The sequence below is a fragment of the Peromyscus leucopus genome, chromosome 13 (assembly GCF_004664715.2).
Source record: "Peromyscus leucopus breed LL Stock chromosome 13, UCI_PerLeu_2.1, whole genome shotgun sequence".
NCBI classification, from domain to species: domain Eukaryota; kingdom Metazoa; phylum Chordata; class Mammalia; order Rodentia; family Cricetidae; genus Peromyscus; species Peromyscus leucopus.
This window is the reverse complement of record NC_051074.1, coordinates 7,747,458-7,773,447: the sequence shown is the minus strand read 5'-3', so window position 1 is coordinate 7,773,447 and position 25,990 is coordinate 7,747,458. Positions and strand designations below refer to the sequence as shown.

General features: G+C 48.2%; 1 protein-coding gene across 25 annotated transcripts in view; it reads right to left on the bottom strand.

Annotated features, from left to right (window-relative positions):
• Positions 1-25,990, bottom strand: part of Lrrfip1 (LRR binding FLII interacting protein 1) — a 136,245-nt gene that overhangs the window by 76,586 nt on the left and 33,669 nt on the right. Inside the window, exon 1 of one of the 25 annotated variants that reach the window (XM_037210102.1) lies at positions 7,896-8,035. The exons of the other annotated variants lie outside the window; for them this stretch is intronic. The gene's annotated coding sequence lies outside the window, so the exon portion shown is untranslated. Of the gene's footprint in view, positions 1-7,895; positions 8,036-25,990 lie in introns of those variants that run through there. 25 annotated transcript variants of the gene reach the window in all.

Genomic DNA, 25,990 nt, shown 5'->3' with positions numbered 1-25,990 from the left:
GAGGCCCGTCTGTCTCCCACGCTCCTTCCACGCGGTCCCATCCTGTCCCTTCAGCCGACTGCTTCCCCCACGATGGCACTCCCAACCCCAGCGCTCCTTCCATGAGGTCCACCCGAATCCGCCCACCCGGGACCCCACGCTCCTCCTCCATGGCCCCGCCCATGTTCCTCCCTTTGCTCTGCCTGGGTCTCCGGATCCGCCTTCCTCCCGGCTCAGACTGCTCCTGGCTAGCCGGCTGCGGTGCCATCAATCACCACCCAGTCCCTGGGGCTGACACCGGAAAGGAGGAGGGGAATGACCCTAGGGACCCCACCCGCAACCACGCCCTGGCCGTCCTTCGGCTGAGTCAGCGTGGGAGACTAGCCTAGGTCTTCGATTAGGACACGCGTGGCTTGCGCTGGAACCACAGCGCACGAGTCTCTGCCCAAGTGCAGCTGCCCCCGCCGCGGCGGTCTTCCGAGCCGGCGCCGCCTTGGGACCACAGAGCTACCACCCCTGGCCACTCAGGCCAGGAGCGAGCATCAAGCCCCGGTGACAGCCACGGTCCGGCAGATCCGGTGTCTGGAACCACCGCTTTTGTGCTAAACCGACAGGGCGCGGCGAGAAACTGGTCTCCACGAAGGACAGTGACCCGACTCCTAGCACGCGCCTCCCACGTCCACTGAGCGGGAGTGCCCCTGATTTAAAATTAAAGCCATTCGGGAAAGCAACCACAAGATTCCAACGTTGTGCGCCATGGGCTGAAGCAACCCAAAGGAAACTGCACGGATTTCATTCACCTTTAGCCAATCCCGGCCGCATAGCTCCCCATGGCCTGTGCAGCAGACCCGGGTGACATGTTTTCCCCACCCTAGAAGGGCCTTCTTCAAGGGAAGAGCAACAGGGTCCCTTGGGCTGTTTTTCTTTTCTGGAGTCACCAGAAAGATTCGGGAGAAGTCAGGGTCACATCTGAGCCTAAATGGCTCCCTATTCTCAGCCCCGGTGACATGCTTCTTGGTAACAGCGAACACGTGTGTGCACTGGCCTACGCGTGTGGACCACCATCCTGACACTATGTCTCTGGGCAGTGCTTCAAAGGACTGGGTTGGCCAGAGGGTGGACCCAGTAAACACCCAGGTTCTCCTGAAAGCAGGAGAACCCGGCCTGGAGGGATAAAGGGGGCGTGGTTTAGGGACGAAAGGGCGTGTATTTGGGAGTACGAGCAAGTTGAAAGAGAACAGGCACCAAGCTTTGCTGAAGCATCTCAGATGGGGTCTCAACGTAACGTTTTACAAATGCCGGTTTAAAGTTCTTGACTCTACAAAGTTTAAACAACTGGAGAGACTAGTTTTAGATAACATCGTAACGGTGAAGGTTGGTGGAATTTATGTGGGGTACAAGTAATGAAATTCTACTAGGACTAACTTTACAGGTGAGAGCGGAGGCCGGTTAATAACAGGGTCCTGCTAGTGTATTCTGACCTAGATAGGTAGATAGTGGAACCCTGGGACACCCACACCATCGCAGCCCAGGGGCAGGCTTTGTTTGCTGTCTGTCCCCAGACAATACTTGAAGACATTTGCTGCTGACACAGGGAGCACTTCTCCAGCCCTCAAGGTACCCCTCGGCGTCTAACAAGCTCATAAACAAGGTCTTTCTGTGCCTTATGTCCAAGAGTCCAGAAAAAAAAATCACAGAACACTGTCCTTGCGGCCCTCCGAATCCTCCAGCAGGAACCCACCCACCCACCCACCCATTGCTACCTCCTCTTCCATAGCAGGAAGCTGGGCCCTAAGTTAAGACGGCTGAGAACTGGACAGAGCCAGAGCGGTGAGGCAGACCTAAGAAAGGGAAAATGTACAATCCCCAACTCCAAAAAAAAAAAAAACAGCTGTGGGAGGGAGTCAAGGCATGAGACTCCTGGGCTCAAGAGTCAGGGAACACCACCAGCCACAGAACAGCAATGTAAGACATGTGGTTCTGCAGAGTGCCAGCGTGTTATGGCAGCTGGCATCACAACACCCCGCCCTCTCAGATAGGAGGGTGTCATATTTTGACTTAGGTGAGCCCAGCCGGCTTTGTTTGGAGGCTGGAGGCCGTTCCCAGCTCCAAAAGTGTGCAAGTCCATACAGTGAGTGGCATGGTCCGTGCCTACCCTCGCTGGTGACATTGAAATCTAAATTCTGGGGCCTGGCCTGACTACACACGCATGTAATAATTGGGAGGTGGAGGCAGGAGGGCTGGGAGGTGAAAGTCATCCTTGGCTGTTTGTATCAGGTTTGAAGCCAGCCTTGGCTACCTGAAACATTGTCTTAAAAGAAAGAAAATCCCACCCAGTAATAGGGAGGCAGAGGCAGGCAGATCTCTGAGTTCTGGGCCAGCCTGGTCTATAGAGCAAGTTTCAAGACAGTGAGGGCTGCAGAGTTTGACTCTGTCTCAAAACAAAACAAAAAGTGAAGAAATCAACCTACGTTCTAATGAAGTGTAGAGGCTCAGAGCTGCCTCCTCCCATTAATGAAGTGTAGAGGCTCAGAGCTGCCTCCCATTAATGAAGTGTAGAGGCTCAGCGCTGCCTCCCATTAATTTCGATGCCTCTCCCTGAGCCTCTCTACCCTTTTTAATGTCTTGCAAGGTCAGAGTGAGGGTGATGAGTGTGAAGGGAACCTACTAACTTCTGGAAGGTGGGGGGCAGTGTGTGAAAAGTGGCACTCAGTGGAATGGGGTCCGTACCTTCACACAAAATTTTCACAGCAGTAAAAGTGTCTTAGCAGAGCAATAGAAAAGCCTTTGCCTTGAAGAAGACATGAATTCTTCACACATGAATACATCAGACAAGAAGCCCCAGGGCACCTTTGAAAGTCCCAGGGGAGGCCAGGAGGTGGCGGTGCATGCCTTTAATCCCAGCACTCAGGAGGCAGAGGCAGGCAGATCTCTGTGAGTTCGAGGCCAGCCTGGTCTACAGAGTGAGCTCCAGGAAATGCACCAAAGCTACATAGAGAAATCCTATCTCAAAAAACAAAAAACAAAAAGAAAGAAAGAAAGAAAGAAAGAAAGAAAGAAAGAAAGAAAGAAAGAAAGAAAGAAAGAAAGAAAGAAAGAAAGGAAGGAAGTCTGAGGAGAGCCTCATCCTTCCCTCATCCACTGGACTGACACCTTGGTGTCGTCAAAGGTCTTTTCTTTTCTCTATTTAGATGGTCGCATGCAACTGATGTCTTCAAACTCTGGATTCTCCTGTTTCTACCTCCAGAGCGCTGGGGTTACAGGTATGTGCTTCCGTGCCCTGTGGGGTCCAGGGCTTTTATATAAAGAGCTGTAAGGCATATGATGCACTTCAGTTTTCTGCTTTGGTAAACATGATCAATGGCCAGCCATTTCTAATAAGCTGGCCTTGTAATTGCAACCCTTTCCACACGGCTGGGCACTGACTGACCTGTGAGCTCAACAGATTTGTTGACACTATTTAAGCCCTGGATCTCCTTCTGTGAGTACACAGTAGGCCTTGGGAAAGATCTGTCCCTACCAGCTTATGGAGTGTGTGTGTGTGTGTGTGTGTGTGTGTGTGTGTGTGTGTGTGTGTGATGTATATGTGTATGATGTATGTGTATGCATATGTGTGCATGTGTGTGTAGTACATGTGAAGGGGTTGGTATGTGTGTGTGGTGAGTGTGTCCTCTATGGTTTCATAAAGGAGAGTAAGTGTCCAGAGTCTCAACATCAGTTCTCAGGTGTATAAGATGGTGCCCAGGGGCCTAATTTTAAAGGGACTCCTGAAAAAGGAACAACAGGTAACTACAATAGCATGCATTGTTGGAGGACCACACTGATCACAGCTAACCAGCTCAGCCACCGGGTGAGCCAGACTGGGCCCCACCCAAGGCCAGTTTACTTTGTCTCCCTAGCATCTGTTGCTAGGCTCCCTAGCTTTGCCTTCCTCTGTGGTTTGGGCTGCAGGGTGACCACAGAAGGCAGAGGCACAGGGAAGGCAGGGCAGGGTGGCTCTCGGCCTCCCCATTAACCAGGTAGCCAACATGAAATCATTTCTCTCCATCACAGTCCTAACACTTGTGTTTCACAGACGTGAGTCACCAGCCCCATGGATGGTGGACCACAGGGTAAATAGCTCTAATGGCTTGCACACCCAAGGTGCTCACATGGGTGTTCTTACTTTGTTTGGATCCTTAGACATTCACCTACAAACCATAGCTGTGATTATATGTTATGATAACTGTGGTTCAGGCCATCACCTAGGCTTTGTGTGGCACCTGTTTACAAAACACTACACACACACACACACACACACACACACACACACACTGAGGCTCACAGGTGCTTGACTGGTCCACAGATGTGTTGGAGGAGGGGAGCCAGGTTTCAACTCCAGGTCTCCACTCTAAGTCCCTGAACATCTAGCTATCATGGAACATGTCCAGCATTCTATATAACACAGAGGTACTCCCTGCCAGACACCCATAGGTCCTCATGTGGGAGCAGGCAGTCATCAGACTCAGTGAGCTCTTGGCTGTGTCCCTGGGCTTAACCTGGATTAGTTGTTCTGTAGGAAGCAGAGCTAAGAAAAATCACTGGAGAAACCAGGATTGTCAATCACGCGGGCCTATTTTCTTCAAATGAAGGAAATGAATGATGCCTAGTCACCTGGAATGCCACAGTGACAAGTAATCAATCACCTTGGTGATTCTCAGCCTCCACCTGAATCTGCCCAATATCCTGAGGATTTTTTAGGCCCTAGTCCTTCCGTGAATAGAACACATCCCTACGAAAGAGTATGAGGACTTATGCTTATCACAGGTCCTTCCTCTAGGCTCTAGCCCTGAGCTCTGTTTATCAGCCAATGGAATCCATTCTTATTGTAAAGGTCACAGGTCACAAGTTCTAATCTGTTTAAATGTATGAGAAAAGTAAACCACAAGGTCAATCTCTGGAAGACTATGACCCAGTCCTGGTAAAGATGGTACTGTCCGAGTTTCATTCTTCACCTCTCCCGGATTGTGGTCAGCCCCCTACCCTAGCCTCCACCCCTGCCGGCCATGAGGTTTGCAGGAGGTGGGGTTTCCCTACATAACCCCACCGCCCATCTAAGGCCATTGGCAGGGCAGTGAACATACCAAGGTCAAGGATGGAAGGTAAATCTCCCATGAATATCAGGGGCACTACCAGTAGTACCACTGAATGGGAGAGTGGGATCATCCTGCCTGCTGTCTGAAAAGAGTGGTACCCCCAGCCAGCACCCAGCTCAGCTAAAGTGCACTTGGACTCTGAGTCACTGTCCTGACCACCTCCAGTGAGAGATGATTCTGGAACCTGAGATCTGGAAAGCAGCAGCAAGCCGGTTGCTAGTGTGCCAACCAGCTCCTGGGCTGGGCTTCAAGCAAGAGTACCTCATCCTCATCCTGTCCTGTGCCTCAGTGTTAGCTCAGCCCCTCCCCATCTGGCTGCAATGGATATCTCAGGAATGGCTTCGTGTTTTTATTGTTTGGAACAGATGGCCGCTTCATACATGATAGGTGGGTGGACAGACGGACAGAAGGATGGTTCTCCTAATAAGACAGAGACTTTTCATAGGTTATCATGAACTCTTTGATTTTTCTTTTCTTTTTTTTAAAGCTACGATATCACTCTGAAGCCTAAGGGACTGGCCTGGAATTATGTGGCCTAGGCTGGCTTCGAACTTGTGAAAATCATCCTTCCTTAGGCATCCCAGTGCTGGGATTACACATGTGAGTTGCCATGTCCATCCAGTTCATTGGTCTTTAAGTATTTTGTATTTTTGTAGCGAGTGGGAACAGAAACTTTCAGAAGTCAGCACAGAGTAGTGGCCAGTCAGAGGTGACGTCAGGGATGGCCACGTGGGGAAATGAGAACAGGGCTGAGGGACGTAATTTGGAACTCCCACATTTAATGGCTCAGAAACAAGCCAAGACAGAGAAGGGGTAGTTAAAGAGAAAACAGAGGTGTCTCCTGGAAGCAAGAGAACAAAGTTGAGAAAGCCTTTAATCTGCAAGTAGGAAAACAATGATTACTGTTGCTAGAGCCTGGGACTGAAGCCTGGGAGAAAGGGCGGAATCGAGGGAGGGGCTGGGGTGCAAGAGACCTGTTTATTGGTCCATGAGGTTTTTTAATTTTTAAAAGTTATTTTACGTATATGGGAATTTTTGGCTACATGTATGTCTGTGTACTACATGTGTCCCTGTTGTTTGAAGAAGCCAGAAGAGTGTGTCAGATTTCCCGGAACTGGAGTTGTGGATGGCTGTGAGCCACCATGCAGGTGCCGGGGATCAAACCCATGTCCTCTGCAAGAGCAGCCAGGGCTCTTCAGTGCTTTTGAAGGATGGGAGAGACTCGAGTCTGTTTGAAAGCTGAGAGTAAGAAAATATGGAGCTGGGGATGTGGGGAAGTAGCTCAGAGGGAGACTGTCCACGGAGGAACAGTAGAGAATGGACAGGACCGGGAGCTGCCCTGTCTAGAAAGGGCCTGCTTGAATGGGGTGGAGATGAAGTTAAAGAACGGAACCCAATGGTCAGGGGGGTGGGGGTGGGGTAAGAAGCTCTGCTCTTGGTTGGGGATAAGTTAGGCAAGGCTGGGGCAGCAGGTCAGAAATGGGAGCGTTGTCAGCCATCTGAACTGGCTGCCAGGGTCACACTATTGTCAGTAATTGGGAACAGCGGAGGTCAGGCCATGCCAGTACTGGGAATAGTGGGGGTCTTACCATTGCCGGTACTAGGAAGCAGAATCCTTTCTGGGGAGCCCCCATCAAGCCGATCCAATTACATGAGGTAACTGAGGATCCCTTGGAGATAATTTTCAATCCATGTCACTCTGAGTCCACTACCACCCCCAAAGTATGAAGGAATCCAAATGTATTTTTTCAAGCCATCCTTCAGTACTGGTGACCCCGGGGATGGCCAGAGCCATGCCAGAAATGCCTCCCTTTCACTGTAGGACCCAAACAACCACTAAGCACCTCCAAGGAAAACCAGTTCTGTTGTTCATGGATACAACAAACTGCAAATATCACCCAATCCTAAAAACATTGCAACCGACACTAGTACACTCTCTATGTATTCCTCTGCCATATAGGCGCTCTCTCTCTCTCTCTCTCTCTCTCTCTCTCTCTCTCTTTCACACACACACCACACACACACACACACACACAAAGCCCACTAGGTCAACTTGATAGCAAAGGGAAAAGTAGCTATTTTGCTCAAAGAATAGTCCATTCAAGGTGTTTTGCCGATAAGCAGTAGCATGGGAAGGCAAGCTTCTCTGCTCAGGGTTGTATTCCCTGGATAACAGAATACCCAAGGGCAGGAAGTAATTCAAAGACTTCAACGTAGATGGAATAGAAAACAGCAATTTCCAAAAAAATAAAAAATGAAAAAATAATGTTTTTCCAAGTATTGTTTAGTTTACCTTAGTGATCCTGTCTGTGAGTTTAATATTCTAGAAAACATGTAGATTATCCTTAAAAATCAGGTCTCAGAGTAAATCTTTACTACCTGAGACATGTAGAAGTCAACTCAGCTACACATGATTGGCAAGTGTCATTCTCAGAGAGGAAGCACAGGGGATGTAGACCTCACTGATAATCTGGTTTTTACAGGGTATCCATAGTAACCAAGGAGATTGAAGGGTTTGAAGATGGAGTCAAAGGTTTACAAAAAATGTGAGTAACCTTCCAGCTGAAGGTCCTCACACCTGAAATAATCTCCCTAAAACCTACCAAGTGAACTCCCCCACAGGAAAACAAAGACTAAACCCACTTCAGCAGACTCCTAAGAATGCAGGCCCACCCTCAAATATATAAGGGTTCCTCTTGCACGCCAGCCCTGAAATTATAGTTCAGACAGTCAAAACTACCAGACACTACAGAAAACTGCCAGGTCTCGATGGACTTGTACCTTTCCGGCTCCTGCGAACTGGATGTCTGTCGAGAAGACTTAGCGCGGAGGGGAAACGCCTCAGCATTGGAGGATGACGGCTTTAGGTGAGCCTCCCGAGCTCTTGGACAGGGAACAGCATCTGGAGAGGCATGCTTGGCACAGGAGTGGAAATTCTGGAAAAACTGGAGATCAAATAGCCACTCCTGACCACGTCACCTTTATGCCTGCCCGGCTCACTAGGGCAGCTGCCTTTGCATAATGCAAGGGCGTGGCCCTGAGCCCACAGGAGGGTTTCCAAATGGAGGATCTCCTCTGACCATCTTGTCTAACTGCAGCAATTTAGAGTATGAGGCACCCCTCCCTGGTCTCTGCTGCTGTAGCACATCCGTGTCGCTTGGGTGTTGGACTCTGGAGAGATCAGCATAAGTACAGAGCTCGCTTTCTTAAGGTCAACCTTACTGACATTTAGTGGTCCGATGATTTGTTTGGGGAGGCTGTCTGGTGAAGTATCCTGGCTCTCACTCAGCAAATGCTAGCAGTACCCTCCACACCAGTGCAGCAACCCAGACAGTCTCTAGATTGCCAGGTGGTTTCAGCTGAGAACCCCAATAGAAAGGAGAACCAAACGCCCGTAGAGAGAGTTACCTCCAAATACCCACAGTGAGGGAGGACATTCACTTACTGATCTACAGAGGTGCCAGGGTCCAGGCACAACCGTACCGGAGACGGTGGAATGGCGAGAACGCACCACTAACGCCTGATGTTCTAGATTACACGGAATATGAAATCCAAAGCACAGCTGTTGTCAGGAAGAGACCGAAAGCCAGCACTGGGAACCCAGCAAGAGGTGGCCTAGGGTAGGGAACTGAGAGCTGAGATTTCTGAAGCCATGTGGCCATGTGGAAGTGAAGGGTGGGATCCTGCAGGTGGGCTGGTAGAGCATCAAAGTGAGGAGGCCAAAACTTGGGGTTAGCTTCCTGGTACCCCAGGTCAGACCTGGCTAGAGAACATAGGCTGAGCGTTCAGTCCTGCACCCTAACAGAGAATGTGGGGTGTCAAACTCCCTGGCAGAGTTGGACAGTCAGGTTTGGAAGAGAGTCGCTGCTATGACAGGAGAGGACTATACAGAATAGGGACTAGCAGGCACAGATGCTGCCAGCCTCACAGTGCACTCTGTGTGACACACACACACCCTTTTTTCCTTCTAGATAGCATCTCTGGAGTCATAGATTACACCCAGGTTAGAGAGGTCCTGCGACAAGTCCAGTGTCACTTGATCTGCTTTGGAGGTGGTTGAAAGCTTCTGTTGGCCTTTGGGGGCTCTCGGGGAGCTCTGGCCCCTTTTCAGGCAGCTGACATTCTTTAAGCCCAGAATTCTGCCATTGCCTTGGGCTACGTCCAAAGCCAAGCTTCTGGTGTTTCGGTATCTAGACAAATGTGTTATGACTGACGAAGTATGCATACAGCGGTTGAAAGGAAATAGCGAGAAACAGCAGGCTGCCCCAGGTACAGGCTGAAACGTGAGTGTTTGGCTGCTTCCGCGACTCCCTTAGATATTGTTAGGAGGCTCTTTTTACAGTTCCTGGTGCTCAGGAACTTGAACTTTGTCCCAGAAGCCGTAAAGGGTCCACTGAAAATGTCTGAATAGAGACAGGAAAGATTCTGTCTGAGCAGAGCCAAGCGGCTACAATACAGTTGAAAACCACCCTCCCTATTCTTTTGCAGAAATGTCTTGGCTGAGTTACTCTTCTTGATTAAGTCGAGAGTCTGTTTGCTAAGCTTTAACCCAACCCTCCCTCTAAGCAATGATTTTATTTGAAGTTCGTTATATATATATATAATTCAGGGATGGGATTAATAATGATTAATAATAATAACTATTAAAAATTAATAGTTTTAACGTGGGGTTTTCTCACTGAGGAGGAATATTCTTCTTTGCACCACTCAGTGTGGTCTGTCCTCCAGGAAGATTCGTCAGTGTTCTTCTTGCAGGCCCTGCATATTTTATTTATTTTTTAAATTGTTATTAGATTTATTTGGTGTGTGTATGTTTATGAGCGTTTATATGCCACTGAACATGTGGACATCTTTTGGAGTCCTGGGAGTCAGTTTTCCCCTTCCACTGTATGGATCCCAGAGATTGAACTCGGGACCTTAGGCTTCAAGGCACATTTTCCAGCTGAGCCATCCCTCTCCCCCACCCGACCCCTGCGGATTTCTTAATTCCTGTGTGTGCCTTTGGATCAGATCTTACATTTTCCCCCCACGATTAAAAACAAAGTCATGATGGTAGGCCTCAGGCATGTGTGGGCCTTTCTGTTACTATACACTCTCAGGTACAATGACCTTTTAGATTAGACATAAGCAGAATCTTGAGGCCTTAAAGTTTCTTCCCTCGGGGCTGGAGAGATGGCTCAGCACTTAAGTGCATTGACTGTCCTTTTTTTTAAATTTATTTATTTTTATTTTATGTGCATTGGTGTTTTGCTGTGGGTGTCAGGTTCCCGTGAGCTGGAGTTACAGACAGTTGTGAATTGCCATGTGGGTGCTGGGAACTGAACTCAGGTCTTCTGGAAGAGCAGCCAGTGCTCTTAACTACTGAGCCATTCTCCAGCTCCACATTGGCTGTTCTTGAAGGGGACCAAAGTTTGGTTCCCAGTGCCCATTTTGGGATGCTCATAATCACAGGTAATTCCAGCTCCAGGAGATTTCGTACCGTCTTCTGGCCTCTCCAGGCACCCGCATGCAGGTGCACACACACACACACACACACACACACACACACACACGATTTAAAATATTTTTTAAATTAAATTTTCATCTCTTCCTTTTAGTAGTATTTCCCCAGTGGTCTGAAGAGCAGAATTCTCAGTGCCATGGTTTCAAAACTGCTGTGATCCCAACCTTCCTTCTTTAAGTAGACACTCTACGAACAAGGAGGACACGGTGGCTTTGAGCTCTAATGCCTGCATTGTAATAAGCCAGGATAAGGACTGTTAAACCTTAAATAGCATCTAAAGTTGCTGACCCAGCAGATGGGGTGTAGTGTAGTCAGGAGCCTGTCAACAAGACACTCTTGCTGAAAAGAGGTCTAATTGTGAAAGCAAAAGATAAATGGATGAAGCAACTTGGAGACAGAGCCATCCTTAAGTCAGGGAGTCACTGTTCCAGTTGAAGTTAGGATGCTACTGTGCTCTGCAGAGGGGCACTGTGGACTGTAACAGATTGCATAGATCCTGGGGCTCCCATGACCTGATGGAAATCTCCAGCTCTGGACAGGGTGACCTCTCTGTGTGCCTCAGTTCCCTTGTCTGTGAAATGGGAGCAATAATGGTCCTTAGTTCACAGGGTTTATGAAGACTAGATGAACCGTTGTTATAACAATGCTGAGCATAAGCACAGTGAGACACAGTTGGTCTGTGTCATTCCAGCACAGAACAGCTGAAAGAAAATTCCGTCTGCATTCATTGGACCAGTCACAAAGGACGTGGTAGTAACCTGTGTCCCAGATAAACCTGTAGCTCATTCCTGTCCCAGTGAGACTCCTACCTGGCCCTCAGCTCATGACCCCCAGACTGGGGGAGCCATGGTACCCGCAGTACCGTGAGCTGGTGAAACACACGACCTCAGCATCAGCTGAGTCAGGGCTCCAGGGTCCAGTGGACTAAGCACACGGCTTTTCTAGAGTCAGAGGCCTGAACTTTGTGCTGGTTCCTTCGGTGAGACAACCCACTTCCTTGTTGGGCTGCAATCTTGAAATCTCTTGTACCTCACCGGCCAGATAAGGAGTGATGACTATGTTTATAAAGAATGGGGTTGGGTAACAGAAGCTCATAGCTTCCCCTTTTGGGTGAAGAGACCCTCCCACAGCCGAGATGCTTGTGTGTGTGTGCAAGTGTGCATGTGCGTGGTGTTCCCATGTATGTTGGTGCATAAGTGTGTGTGTAAGGCCAACACTGACATCTGGTGTTTTCCTCTACCACTTTCCACCTCACTTACCAAGTGAGGTAGGGTCTCTCAGAGATGGAAGATGCAGCTAGTCTAGCTAACCAGCTTCCCCTGGGATCCTGCCTCCACCTCCAGAGCACAGGGAACGCAGGTGGGTCGCCACACCCACCTGGCATTTACATAAGTACTGGAGACCTAAACTCTGGTCTTCATGCATGATGGGCAAGTATTTTATCCGCTGAACCATCTCCCCAGCCTGGCAGAGGTTTTCAAAGGGGCGGTGGTTATACAGAGAGAGACAAATCATTTCAGACTATGAAAAAAAGGAAAACATTCAACTCTTCAACTCTGATGGTCTATGATTATTAAATCGTAACGCCACACATTTTGACTCGAGTATCCTAGATCCACGGCTAACTTAAAACCTATTTGTTATTATTATTATTAGTGTGTGTGTGTATGTGTGTGTGTGTGTGTGTGTGTGTGTGTGTGTGTGTGTGTATGCACGGGTGCTTAGGCCAAAGCATGCATATAGAAGTCAGAGGATAACTGTAGAGCCAGTCTCCTCCTTCACTGTGGGCTTTGGGAATGAACCCAGGTCATCAGGCTTGCTTGTAAGGCAAGCACTTTTGCCCACTGAGCCTTCCCAGTGCCCAACTCTTTAAGACTGCTTTTTGTTCATTTCTAACTTTAGCATGTTCCTCTCCACGAGAAATCAAAAAGGCGTGGGCAGAGAGAATACGGAAACAAGGGAGCAGGAGGCAGGTAAGAGACGTGTGCCTCGGGCTCAATAATATCAGGTAATACAACGGCAAGGAGCCCACATTAAAATGTCAAAGACGTCACGGTAAGTGCAAAAGCTCACATGCGCACTGTCGATGGGAGTGACCCACAGATAGGTGATGCGTAGCTGGTCCATACAGCGTGATCCATTCAGTCTGGGACAGGAAGGGGATTCTAGCACAAGGTCAAAGCTGTACAAACGGTGAGGACATTAGTCTGTCTGTAAAGTGTGAGTATTGTACGACTGCAGTTGCATGAGGTCCTGAGAGGTTTTTAAATTTGGTTTTGGGATGTTGGGAATCAAACCCAGGGTCTCTCTTCTGCTAAGCACAAGTCAGTGTGCTACACCACAACCTGGGTCCTATGGGTGGTCAGAGTCACAGGGACAGAGGTGGCACCGTGGGGGACAGAGGCTGGGAGAGGAAGAAATGGGAAGCTGATATTTAAGTTGTGCAAGAAGGAAATGTATATCGTTAAGATGGTAAAATTTTGTTGTGTATATTTTACCACAGTTTAAGTAATTCTATTTTTAAAAGGCAAGTGTCCTCTTTTGTTTATGTAATATCACAAAGAGAGGAAGAAGTAAGCCAGGCTAGGCTTCCCCTAGGAAATGGAAGGACAGTTGGGGTTCCGAGTGACTCCAGATGAAATCGACCACGCAAAACAAACAAACAAACAAACAAACAAACAACAATAAACCTAGGGAATCTGTGTGGGGAGACGATCTCAGAGAGTGTAGGCAGCCACCCTCTCCGTTTTCAAATCACCCCTACCCGCAGCTCTGGACATCTGAAATCCCCCAAAGTGGAATATCACTGGTGACTCCATGTGCGTATTCAGACCACCACCGGGGAAACAAGAGCCAGCTGGGCCTGGTAAGCTGGTGTGGCATGTTGAGGCCTGCCAATGTAACTTGAAAAGGAGGGGCTGAGGATGGAAGACCCTTCCCTTTCCCGCTCTGTGCAAGACACTGGGTTATACCGCCCGCCAGGGAGGCGACTGTCAACGCTGTCTTCATTAAGCAATGGTGGGGTGGGGAGATGGCTCTCCGGGCAGGCGTGCTCACTGCACAAGTACGAGGCCTTAAGTTCAAATCCCCAGAGCATACATAAAAAGCCTGGCAAGGCTGTGGGTGGCTGTAACCCTTGCACCACAGGACGTGGAGACAGGAGGATTGCTGGACCTTTCTGAACCAGCCTAGCTTCTGGTTCAGTGAGAGACGCTGTCTCAAAGGAATATGCAAAGGATTGAGCAAGAAGCACACACACACACACACACACACACACACACACACGGCAATGGTATTTGTGATAGTATGTACAGTTCTTTTTTTTTTTTTTTTTTGGTTTTTCGAGACAGGGTTTCTTTGTGTAGCTTTGTGCCTTTCCCAGAACTCACTCTGTAGACCAGGCTGGCCTCGAACTCAAAGAGATCCACCTGGCTCTGCCTCCCGAGTGCTGGGATTAAAGGTGTGCGCCACCGCTGCCCGGCAGTATGTAAATTTTTTAAAATGTTGAGTATATGCACACTATTATATTTATGAAAAAACATAAAAAAATAGGGAAAAATGGGCCCTGCCATCTTTGTGTTATAAGGACACAGGGAGCTTTTTTCTTTCTTTCTTCCTTTCTTTTTCTTTCTTTCCTTCCTTCCTTCCTTCCTTCCTTCTTTCTTTCTTTTCTTTCCTTCCTTCCTTCTTTTTTGAGGAGGATTCATACAATATATTCTTTTTAAAATTTATATATTTATTATTTTATGTGCACTGATATTTTGCCTGCATGTACGTCTGTGAGAGTGTCAGATCTTGGAGTCACAGACAGTTGCCAGTTGTCATGTGGCTGCTGGGAACTGAAGCCAGGTCCACTGGAAGAACAGCTGAGCCATCTCTCCAGCCCCACACAATGTATTCTCATCATGGTTTCCCCTCCGTCTCCTCCCTGATTCTCCCCACCTCCCCACCATCCAACTCCGTGCCTTCTTTCTCTCTTTAGAAAATAAACAAGAAAAAAGATCAGACCAGAACAAAAGAAAAAGCATAAGAAATAATCCCCCCACCCCCCCCCACCTCCGCCACACACAGCCACAAAAACAAAACCTATAAAAACACAAAATTGGAAACCATAATACACAAGCAAAAGGGGGGGGGGGAAGCCCACACAAAGCAGTGTGAGATGAAATACCTCCAAAAATACCACTGGGTTCTCTCTGAGTCGGGCATTTATTGCGGGCACCCGACCTCGACAACTGTCGCTTGGATACCCAGTGAGACTCCGGTGAAGCAGATGTCAATTGGAGAGAGCTCCTCGGTTAAGGATGGGGCCCTCCAGCTCCGGGACCCTCTCTGGCTTGAACTTGTGCAGGTCCTGTGCATGCCGCCACAGTCTCTGTGAGTTCATATGTGTGGGTCCTGCTGTGTCTGGAAGACCCTGTTTCCTTGGTGTCCCCTCCCCCTCCCGCTCTTCCTCAGGGTTCCCTGAGGGGAAGGGTCTGATGAGGACGACGGGAGGAGTCATTTTATTGCCTTTTCTTTCTGGTGTTTTCTATGAACGTGCCTTTTTTTTTTTTTTTTTTTTTTTTGTATTTTAAAGAGGCACATAATACAAGGTTCAATTTCCTCTGTCTCATTCTTTGAAAAGAAAGAAATAAAAAAAAAAAAAATGGAAGGAAAAAAATCCTTTTTTGTGTGTTTCCAGAGGCTTTCAAACCTTCTCTAGAAGAAAAACAAACTTAGCCTAGGAAACTGCAATTAATTAGTTAGTCTGGCAACAGTTTTTTGGTTTTTTTTTTTTTAAGTGTTTGCCTATTTCTGTGTGTGTTAGGCATCCTTCTGGTGCGCTAGGGAGGCATGAGCCCTTCAGAATACTCTAAGTTACAAACCAAAATGGTGCTACACCCAAACCAGACCCTTGGCAAGCATACTTGCTAAGTGTGATACTCAGTAAGTGTGTCTTTTAAACCCCGACACCGTGTGTGAGCCATGGTCTAGTCAGCACAAAGACAACCCTGGGTTATTTTTAACACAGTGAGCAGGTGCCGGTAGCTGGGCTGTCCAAGGCCAAGGGCCTCAAGGAACACAGGCACAGTGTTTTCAAACAGCTAAGGGGGGGAGACAAGGCCGGAGTGACGGGGCCCCAGGGGCTTGGGGAGGACCCCGGCCTCTGAGAAAGAACTCCCACATGACTCTTGAAGCTGTTAGTGCAGAGTCCGACACTAGAATGGTGACCAGCTGCCGCCTGTTGCTAGGGCAATACTGTGAGAAACAGGAACCCTTCAGGGAGGTATGCTGGGCAATTCTTTTCTGCCCTCTAGCGTCAAGTTAACAGAGCCTTCTGCTTAGTCTGGCCAGGCAAGGGGGCTGTGCAGAGCTCAGGGGAGGGAGGGTTTGGAGTCTGAGAGCTTCCTAACTGATATGGTAATTCCCCAGAGCTGACTTCAACAACAATACTGACCCCTGATACGTGCCAGCCATCTCCCCCCAGTGACTGCAGCCACCGACAAAAGATGTCACAAAACCTGTGATGTCACAGACACTTCTGATGGACTAGACGTTCTGGCCTGCCTTCATCACTGAAGGTAACTCCCATCCACTCAGTTTCAGGACTCTGAAAATCTATCCAGAGGTCCTTGGAGGATTCTCAGACCCAAGCTTAAGAGTCCTGTGAAGTCTTTCAAGGTGGCATATGCAGCTTTCTAGTCTTTTAAAGTTTGGTTTTAAAATCAGCTAAGCAGGTAGTGTGTTGCTGCTAACCGATGCTTGCAACCCCAGAGCTAAAAGTGGTAGGTAGGAGGATTGCCATATAACAAGTTCATAGCCATCCTGGACTACACAGTGCATCCCATGCCAACCTGAGGCGCCAAGTGTGAGGTCAAAAAACAAAACAAAAGAACAACAATGAGTAGCTATTGCAAAACAATGCCTTTCTGCTCAGCTCTTATTTGATGTACTGATAGGAGGCGCTCGGAGGAGCCTTTGGACATTCTTTGCAGCATGCCTCCTTCTGAACAGCGCAAAGAAAGACAGCACAGAGGTGCACTTGCCTCCCAGGCCGCTCTGTGGGAGCATCTCAGAGTCCCTGCGCTCTGCAGAGCATTTCATCACTCTCGCTCCCTGGGTTCTCGCAGACCTACTGCTTTGAATGTGGCCTAGATGGTACTGAGCACCAGCTCTGCTTTCCTAACCCCAAATTCTCTGAGCTCCAGCAACTGCCAGCTGGACACCTCAACTTGGCCTCAAAGTCCCAACGGCATCTCAAAGGCCACACAGGTTCAAAGCGAGCTCCCATGCCCCAGGCTCTTCCCCCTACACTTCTTCTCTTGAGGAGGGGGTTGTTACCACCCCGCACCAACTCAGAAGGCTTTGTGTAGTTACTCTATGCTTCCCCTCACCATGAGGGAGAGGCTGTGTAGTGGCAACTGCAGAGAGTTGGCTGTTCCCAGGAGTGTGGAGATGCTTGTGGGCGGTACAACTTAGAGCCACACAACAGTCGTGGCCACAGGAAGCAGAGATGGACACTGCTCCCAGGGTGTCCTCTGCACCCTCTTCCTCTCAGGTTATCATCAGAGCAGGTCCCCCAGTGTCTCTCTTCAGGTCTCCATGCCGTCTGCTCAGAATGACTGAAGCGCCCCCCCCCCCACACTGCAGCCGACCTGTTCAATTATTCCATAAATAAATATGGACAATACTGCCACACACCACACTGCATGCCCACGATGGCGCTAGTAATGACACTGAGACCAGGTAGGCAAGGAATCAGACAGGAGGAAACCAAGGATAGCTGCTGCGTGTCTGGTACCCGGGTTAGGTAGAAAGTCAGGTGTGAGGGAGCCAAGGAAACTGTATCTCCCTGTCAGTCAGGATGCCCCTCCATGGCTGAACATCCCGGAAGCTGCAGTTCGGCTGCTCCCTCTAGATCAGAAACTCAGTCACTGGATGCGTTCCCATTTGACACACATGTGCTCCAAGAAAGGGTCTGTGTCCTCAAGATTAATATAATTTGCTTTGTAGTTTTGACCTCCCCTGTGGGCTTTTCAAGAGGATTATGGGAAGAAATACCCTAAATGGAAGATCTGATCTACCATGATTTGGAAGGGGAAATAGTTGCCTTGCCGTATGAATATGCTACCTGTCTCATAAATATTCATAAAACTTCTTTTGGGGCCAGAGAAATGGCTCAGCTCATAAAGGTGCCCGTCACCAAGCCTGATGACCTGGGTTCGATCCCCAGGAACGCATGGCAGAGGAAGAGAACTGACTTTAGAAGGGTATTCTCTGACCTCCAGAGGCACATTGTGGCATGCATGTGTGTGTGCACACACAAAAACAAATGTAACACAAATAAATAAGTAAATAACTTCTTTTTGATCCACAACATGCAGTCTTGCTCCCCAAACAGACCTGGGCTTCGTCTCTGTTTCTCCTTCCTTTGAGAAGACAAGAGCCAAGGAGAAATCTTCACCGAGTAACTGATAGCCAAGATACGCACCATGACCTGAGACAGAAGACTTCCCTCCCTGGTGGGCCCTGGGGAGTGCTGGGGAGTGGGCGGCAGGAGGAGGCTGTGTGTGTGAGTGTGCATGCGTTTGTGTGTGTGTGCGTGTGTGTGCGTGTGTGTGTGTGTGTGTGTGTGTGTGTGTGTGTGTGTGTGGCCTTTGAGGGGTGTCTCCTGGAGAACTGAGCTCTGTCCAGCTCCCCTCCTTGTGCCCGCAGAGTTTGCCTTGCTGGGCTGAGCTCTACCAGGGCTGTCCATCATCATCCTAGGGATTCTCAGACCCTGACAGAAAAATCTACCATGACTTCTGGTCGTGGCTTCACGGAGAGTGAGTTTGTAGGTTTCCTTTTTCCACAATAACAGAAAAATTCAATGATATTGGTATGACAGGAGGCCCACCCACAGCTGGGTAACTTGGTGACTGACTAATGTATTCATGCCGGAAACAGTTACTGCGGAGACATGATCCCGCCTTCGCTCTTTCACACAGGGAGTAACCACAGTGTGCCAATCAATTTGCCTCTCATCCAAAAGTATGAACACTTCCCTTTCCCCCCTTTTATTGAAAATAGATCTTTTTCTCACTAATATATCCTGGTTCTGATTGATCCTCCTCTACTCCCCCCGCCTCCTCCCCATCTGCCCTCCTATCCAGATTTCTACCCCCTTTTCTGTCTCTCAGAAAACAAACAGGCTTCTATGGGATAACAATAAGAGAAAATATAATAAGATAAAACAAAAGCTAACTCATGGGAATTGGACAAAACAAATAACCAGAAGAAAAAGAGCTCAAGAGAAGTCACAAAAACCAGAGATGCATCCGTTTGAACTCTCAGGAATCCCATAAGAACACTAAACTGGAAACCATAATACATACGCAAAGGATCTGAAGGGTAAAAGGAGAGAGGGAATCAATAAAACAAAATAAAAATAGTAAGATGAAATTAAAAATAAAAGGAAGAGCTCTGGCATGAGTTACGAGATGAGGAACTTCTAAAGATGCCCCTGAGTTCATTCTCTGTTGGCATCTGCTGCTGGGCATGCAGCCCGCCCTTAGGAGTCCTTTGTTTCCCCAGGGAGACTCCCGTGGAAGAAACCAAATTTTCATTTGCAATGAAATTTCATTTCATTATCAATTGGTGATCGCTTCTGGGTTAGGACTGGGGGCACGTGTCCACTTCTCCTTTTAGCTCTAGGACCCCAACTGGTGCAGAGGTGTGCAGGCCCTGTGTGTGCTGCCCCGGTCTCTGGAACACTTCCCTTTTATTGTGGAAGAATTTCATCATGTTTTGTGGGGAAATTGAAAAACTGAAGCTACTTTTTGTTTTTGTTTTTCAAGACAGGGCTTCTCTGTGTAGTTTTGGTGCCTGTCCTGGATCTTGCTCTGTAGACCAGGCTGGCCTCAAACTCACAGAGATCCATCTGGCTCTGCCTCCTGAGTGCTGGGATTAAAGGCGTGCACCACCACCACCACCACCACCCAGTTTGAAGCTATTTCTTAAAGACACTGAGCCTCAAAATTTTTCAGGCAAAACTTTAAATCACAAAATAGGCGATTGAGAGATTATGATTAGAATCTAATCTAAAAGGAACTTTGTTTAAAAACTTTTGAATACATTTAAAAACAAGTAGTCTCCACTTTTAGGTATTGTAAGATCTATTTCAACATATGATAAAGTATACAACTTCTCCCAGTTATCAGTAGGAAACCACATTTAAAATACAGTTCAAAGGCCGGGCATAGTACCACATACCTACAAGCTCAGCACTTAGGAAGCAGAGGCAGGAGGATTGCTATGAGTTTGAGGCCAAGTCAGGGCTACATAGTGAGACCTTGTCTCAAAAATAAGAGGGACTGGAGAGATGGCCCAGTGATTAAGAACACATATTGCTCTTGCAGAAGACCTGAGTTCATTTCCCAGCACCCATTTTAGGGAACTCCTGTTCCAGGGGATCTTGATGTCCTCTTCCGGACTGGGCAGGTACCTGCACTCAGATGCACATACACTAACCCCATCCTCATATACACATAATAAAAATTTAATAAAACTTAAAAAAAACACACATACGTTGTGGTTTGAATGAAAATGGTCCCCACAGGCTAATAAGGAGTGGCACTATCAGGAAGTGTGGCCTTGTTGGAGTAGGTGTGGCCTTGTTGGAGTAGGTGTGGCCTTGTTGGAGTAGGTGTGGCCTTGTTAGAGTAGGTGTGGCCTTGTTGGAGGAAGTGTGTCACTGGGGGTGGGCTTTGAAGTTTCAGATGCTCAAGCCAGGCCCAGTGTCACCCTTTCCCTGCTGCCTGCCCACCACAATTAAGAACTCTGGGCTCCTTCTCCTGCACCATGTCTGCCTGCATGCCACCATGCGTCCTGACATGACAATAATAGATTAAACCTGTGAGCTATAAGTCAGTCCCAATGAAATGTTTTCCTTTGTAAGAGTTGCTGTGGTCATGGTGTCTCTTCAGAGCAACAGGAGCCTGCTCTGTTGGGGTCCCAGCGGAGCTGAGGTGAAGAAGGTCCAGCTGCCCGACTCAGCCCAGCACCTGTTTACACAATGGTGTGGGAGACATAACATCACCAACTCTCAGGACTGTCACGGCTGATACCTTAGTTCAGGACTTTTTTTCAGGATGAGACAAAGCTGTTACCAGGAACAGAAGGGTCCCTCCTATCCACTTTGAATAAATAGTCTAACCATAAGAGAAGCCTATGTATTTAATATTAATTCATTCATTGTAATTTTTTAATCTTTCAAATATTGAGTCCTCCTGGAGCACACAACTCAGCTTTTTATTGACTGGCATTTCTCACTCTGTTTTGAGGAGGACAAATGGCCAGTGCACAGCTACATGCTGTCTCCTGAAGGAGCTGAGGAGCTGGCTATGGGGACACTACTTTGCTGTGCTGACTACCTCCCCTGGAGTCACATGAGGGGCTATAACTTGGACAGGACCATTTGGTCCATCTTTTCCTGTATGAAACAAGCCATAAAGATCACCAGAGGGTCAAAGGAGTCCTCCACATACCTCCAGGATAATTGTGGAGGCAACAGACTGGTTCTCCTGAGAGGTGCTGACAGTCTCTCCAGAGAGGATGGGAGGGGTAGAAAGGAGCCTTGGAAGGCAGAAGCTTCAGGCTGCCTAGCACGGCTGTTTGCACCACCCAGTGATCTTGCTGGAGTCTCAGGCAGCTCGTCCTTCCTTCCTTCCTTCCTTCCTTCCTTCCTTCCTTCCTTCCTTCCTTCCTTCCTTCCTTCCTTCCTTCCTTCCTTTCTTTCTTTCTTCTTTCCTTCCTTCCTTCCTTCCTTCCTTCCTTCCTTCCTTCCTTCCTTCCTTTCTTTCTTTTTGTTTTGTTTTTCAAGACAGGTTTCTTTGTGTAGCCTTGGCTGTTCTGGATCTCACTCTGTAGATCAGGCTGGCCTCGAACTCACAGAGATCCTCCTGCCTCTGCCTCCCGAGTGCTGGGATTAAAGGCGTGCGCCACCACTGCCTGGCCAGGGAGCCATTTCTAAGGGGGAGAGAGGAGGATAAAGAGGAGGATAAAGAGGAGGATGAAGAGGAGGGGCCGATTGTGGCAGCAGCCAGCTCTCGGGAGAACTGTCTGACATGGCGTTCAGTCCCCACAGCAGCCTGGTGGGGAGGATGCTCCCAGTCTCCAACCTGAGATGAGGACGTCAAGGCTCATGGAACAGCGTGTGCAGGCCGCATAGCTGCTAGGCAGTGTAGCAGCATTCTTCTGGGCATACAAAGTGCACCGTCTGAGGGGGCCACTCTTCAGACATCCTCTGGGTGCCCTAGCACGAGCGCCCTGATGACTGCTTGCTCAATCAGCCGTGACAGTCCTGAGAGTTGGTGATGTTATGTCTCCCACACCATTGTGTAAACAGGTGCTGGGCTGAGTCGGGCAGCTGGACCTTCTTCACCTCAGCTCCGCTGGGATCCCCACAATGCTGTATCCTGACCTCCTTGACATGTTTCCTCTCTTGTTTCAAGTCACAAAAGAGGAAGAAGCTTCCAAAGGTGATCAGGCAGAGCCACGCTCCCAATCAGGCCAGTGCCATTATTCCCAGTCTTGACAGGTGACCTGTCTGAGGCCACATGGCTCATCCATCAAGCACCGAGGCTGCCACCCATCCACTATCTTGGTGATGCTGCCAATGTCCTACCAGCTGTGATACAGACACACCAGGCAGCTTCACTTTGGACATTTCAGAGTTCTTCCTCTGTGGAAAAAAGCCAATTGGCACATCGTTCTCAGAGCATGTGTTACTTTTCCTGCTTTAAAATCCCAACCGGCAGCCGGGCGGTGGTGGCGCGTGCCTTTAGCCCCAGCACTCGGGAGGCAGAAGCAGGCAGATCTCTGTGAGTTCGAGGCCAGCCTGGGCTACAGAGTGAGTTCCAGGAAAGGCGCAAAGCTACACAGAGAAACCCTGTCTCGAAAAACCAATAAATAACTAAATAACTAAATAATAAATAAATAATAAATATAAATAAATAAAAAAATCCCAACCAGCAGCAGGCACCAATAGTCTAACTCTTGTCAGCCTTGCCTCCAAACTGGGAGCAACAACTGGGAATGTGCACACAAAGGACCGCAAAGGGATGCTCGCCGCAGTGACTTTTAGAAGAGAAAGCCATCAGCTTTAATTAATAATAATAATAATAATAATAATAATAATAATAATAATAATACCCTGTGAGTCACACAAATAGAAAGAACACTTAAAAGCCATTCGGCAGAAAAAGCACATTTAGAAAGATTACAAAAGATATGCTCAAAATGTAAAGATTCAAACAGAGAGGTCCTAAGAAAGTAGCAAAGCAGGCTTCCAAAGGCCAGGCCACTCGCCTTCAAATTTTAGCCTAAGCAAGCCATTGAGCAGTGTTCCTTTCTAGAAAGTCCTCCCTGGGATACACAGAGCATCCCTGGCTTCTTCCAGAGGTGGCATTGTTCCAGCCTTCAACACCCTGCTCCATGTCCAGGTTCCTGTTGTTTGCTGAGGGGCCAATCCGTGGCACTATGGAGAACTGAACAGTGGCATCTGCCAGAAGCTCTGGGTGGCTGCCACAGGCATATGTGTAGACAGACACAACCAGCCTTTGCCAGGATCCCAGCTCCAGGGAAGAGGCCTCTCCTCTCCATGCACAGTCCTCAGACACTAGCAAGAAAGCAACCAGCCTTTGCCAAGATCCCAGCTCCGGGGAAGAGGCCTCCCCTCTCCATGCACAGTCCTCAGACACTAGCAAGAAAGCAACCAGCCTTTGCCAAGATCCCAGCTCCGGGGAAGAGGCCTCCCCTCTCCATGCACAGTCCTCAGACACTAGCAAGAAAGCAAACAGTCTTTGCCAAGATCCCAGCTCCGGGGAAGAGGCCTCCCCTCTCCATGCACAGTCCCACTGAAGTCCCAGCTGTGACTCAGTGGACCATGGCCCTTCCATGTCCATGCACAGCACTGAGATTTCTCTGGATGAGGACCCTGGGACCTGCCTCCTGTAAGACACAGTGAAGTTCTTTTCTGTGTCCTTTCTGAGGATCCCATTTGCCCATCCCCACACATCCTCCTCAGGAAGCCATTCCTCTGTCCATCCTCAGTGCTCTGATCTCCTGGACTTTTAAAGAGAGATCATGGCCCCACGTGGATGGGCCACCCACTGTGGTGGGTGACTTCCTTCTCTCCCCTATTCATTCAGTCCTACAGGTGTCTTAGTGAGGGTTTCTGTTGCTGTGAAGAGAAACCACGGCCACAGAAACTCTTAAAAAGGAAAACATTTAATTGGGGCTGGCTTACAGTTCAGAGGTTTAGTCCATTGCCATCATGGCTTGGAGCATGATGGCGTGCAGGCAGACATAGTGCTGGAGAAGGAGCCCAGAATCTACATCTGGAACAGCAGGCAGCGGGAAAGAGAGAATGACACTGGCCTGACTTGAACATCTGAAGCCTCAGAGCCCACCCCCGGCGACACACTTCCTCCAACAAGACCACACCTCCTAATAGTGCCACTCACTATGAGCCTGTGGGGGCCATTCTCATTTAAACCACCACAACAGGGCTGTTTATTAAACTATTCCACTTGGGCAACCCTCAGCTACCTCACACACATCACTGGCAGAGGCATCTTAGCTCCTCATAGTCACCCCATTGGCCTTGAAGGTCTCTAGTCTATGAATCAAGTATATCATCATACCATTCTCTCCAGGCACCCTCATGGGAAGCTCGGAAGCCATTCTGTGTACCTGTCAGGCCACTAGAATAAAATAACACAGATTGTGGCCGGGAGAAATATCTGATAGTAAAGTGCTTGCTAATGTAAGCATGAGGACCTGAGTTCAATCCCCAGAACCCACATGGATAGTAATAATAATAATAATAATAATAATAATAATAATAATAATAATAATAAAATAATAATAATAATATAAAATAGCAGCCAGTGTGTACCTGTAACCTTGACAATGGAGACAGACAGGCCAGTCAGGCCAACTGAATTAGAAAGTTTCAGGCCAGTGAGAGACCAAATAAGGCAAGTTGGACCTTTCCCAAGGCTTAACATCTATAGCTGTTCTCTGATCTCTACACACACTTGCACACACACAAATATACACATACACCCACACAGTATCTTGGTGGCTTATTAATGACAGCAACTATTTGGGGGCTACAAGTCTAAGACCAAGGTGCAGCTAGGCTCAGTGTCTAGGAAGGGCCCTTTGGGCTTCATAGATGGAGCTCCCCACTGTGTCCTCCCACTGTGGGTGTGGTCAAATATCCTCCCCTGAACCTCCTTTATAAGGGCACTGATTCACCGACAAGGGCCCCACCCTTACACCCAATAGGAAGATTTCAATTCTCCACACTGCCACCTCTCAGGTTAGGGCTTCAATATGGACTTTGAAGGACACACACATTCAAACTGGAGTGACCCTTTCCCTCTCCATCCCACAGACTGGTCACCTTAAGCAATCATTTGCTAAAACCCCCAAATACTAATCATCTTAGTTAAATGGGTTCTAGTTTTTAATGTTAACGGCTGTGTTTTAATTCGGAGAAAATAGGTTTCTCTATAAATAGCCAGGTCAAGAACGGAGTCGCAGCCTGTCCCAGTTACAGGTAGTATTATTGGATTTTTCTGTGGAACAAAACATTTCAGGTCAGTTTGTGACATTATGTCATATGTCTTCAAATCCCAAAAGGAAAAAAATACATCTAGTAGTTGGACCTGAGACTATAGACAGTTGTGAGCTGCTATATGGTTGCTGAGGATCAAACCCAGGTCCTCTGGAAGAGCAGTCAGTGCTTTTAACCATTGAGCCATCTCTCCAGCCCTGATATTTTGATTTAATAAACTATATATTTCATCAATGTGCCAGAAACAAAGATGTCCATGTAATATCAGCAAAGTTAAAATGTTCAAGTGTCTTAAAGTCTATACTTCATTCCTCCTGATAAAATCACTCTTGACTTGAAAATATTCTCACTATAACCCAGGTGTTACATAGGCAACACCAATTTGCTTATACAGCATGGTTTGTTTTGGATGACCTAGGTCATTTATAGCACACAATTAACATTGGTACCAAAACCCAACTCTTAACAAACACATTTAGGCCAGATACGCGTGACACTCAGAGAAAGATCACCCTACCCTGTGGTGATACATTGTGCACCCTAATAAACTTGCCTGAGGATCAGAGGACAGAGCCAGTCACCAGATTAGACATAGAGGTCAGGCAGTGGTTGTACACACCCTTAATCCTATCACTCAGGAGGCAGAGATTTGGATCTCTGTGAGTTCAAGGCCACACTGTAAGCAGAGCTAGGTAGTGGTGGCACACACCTTTAATCGCAGTACTGGGAAGCACACACCCCTCTAATCCCAGGAAGTGATGGCAG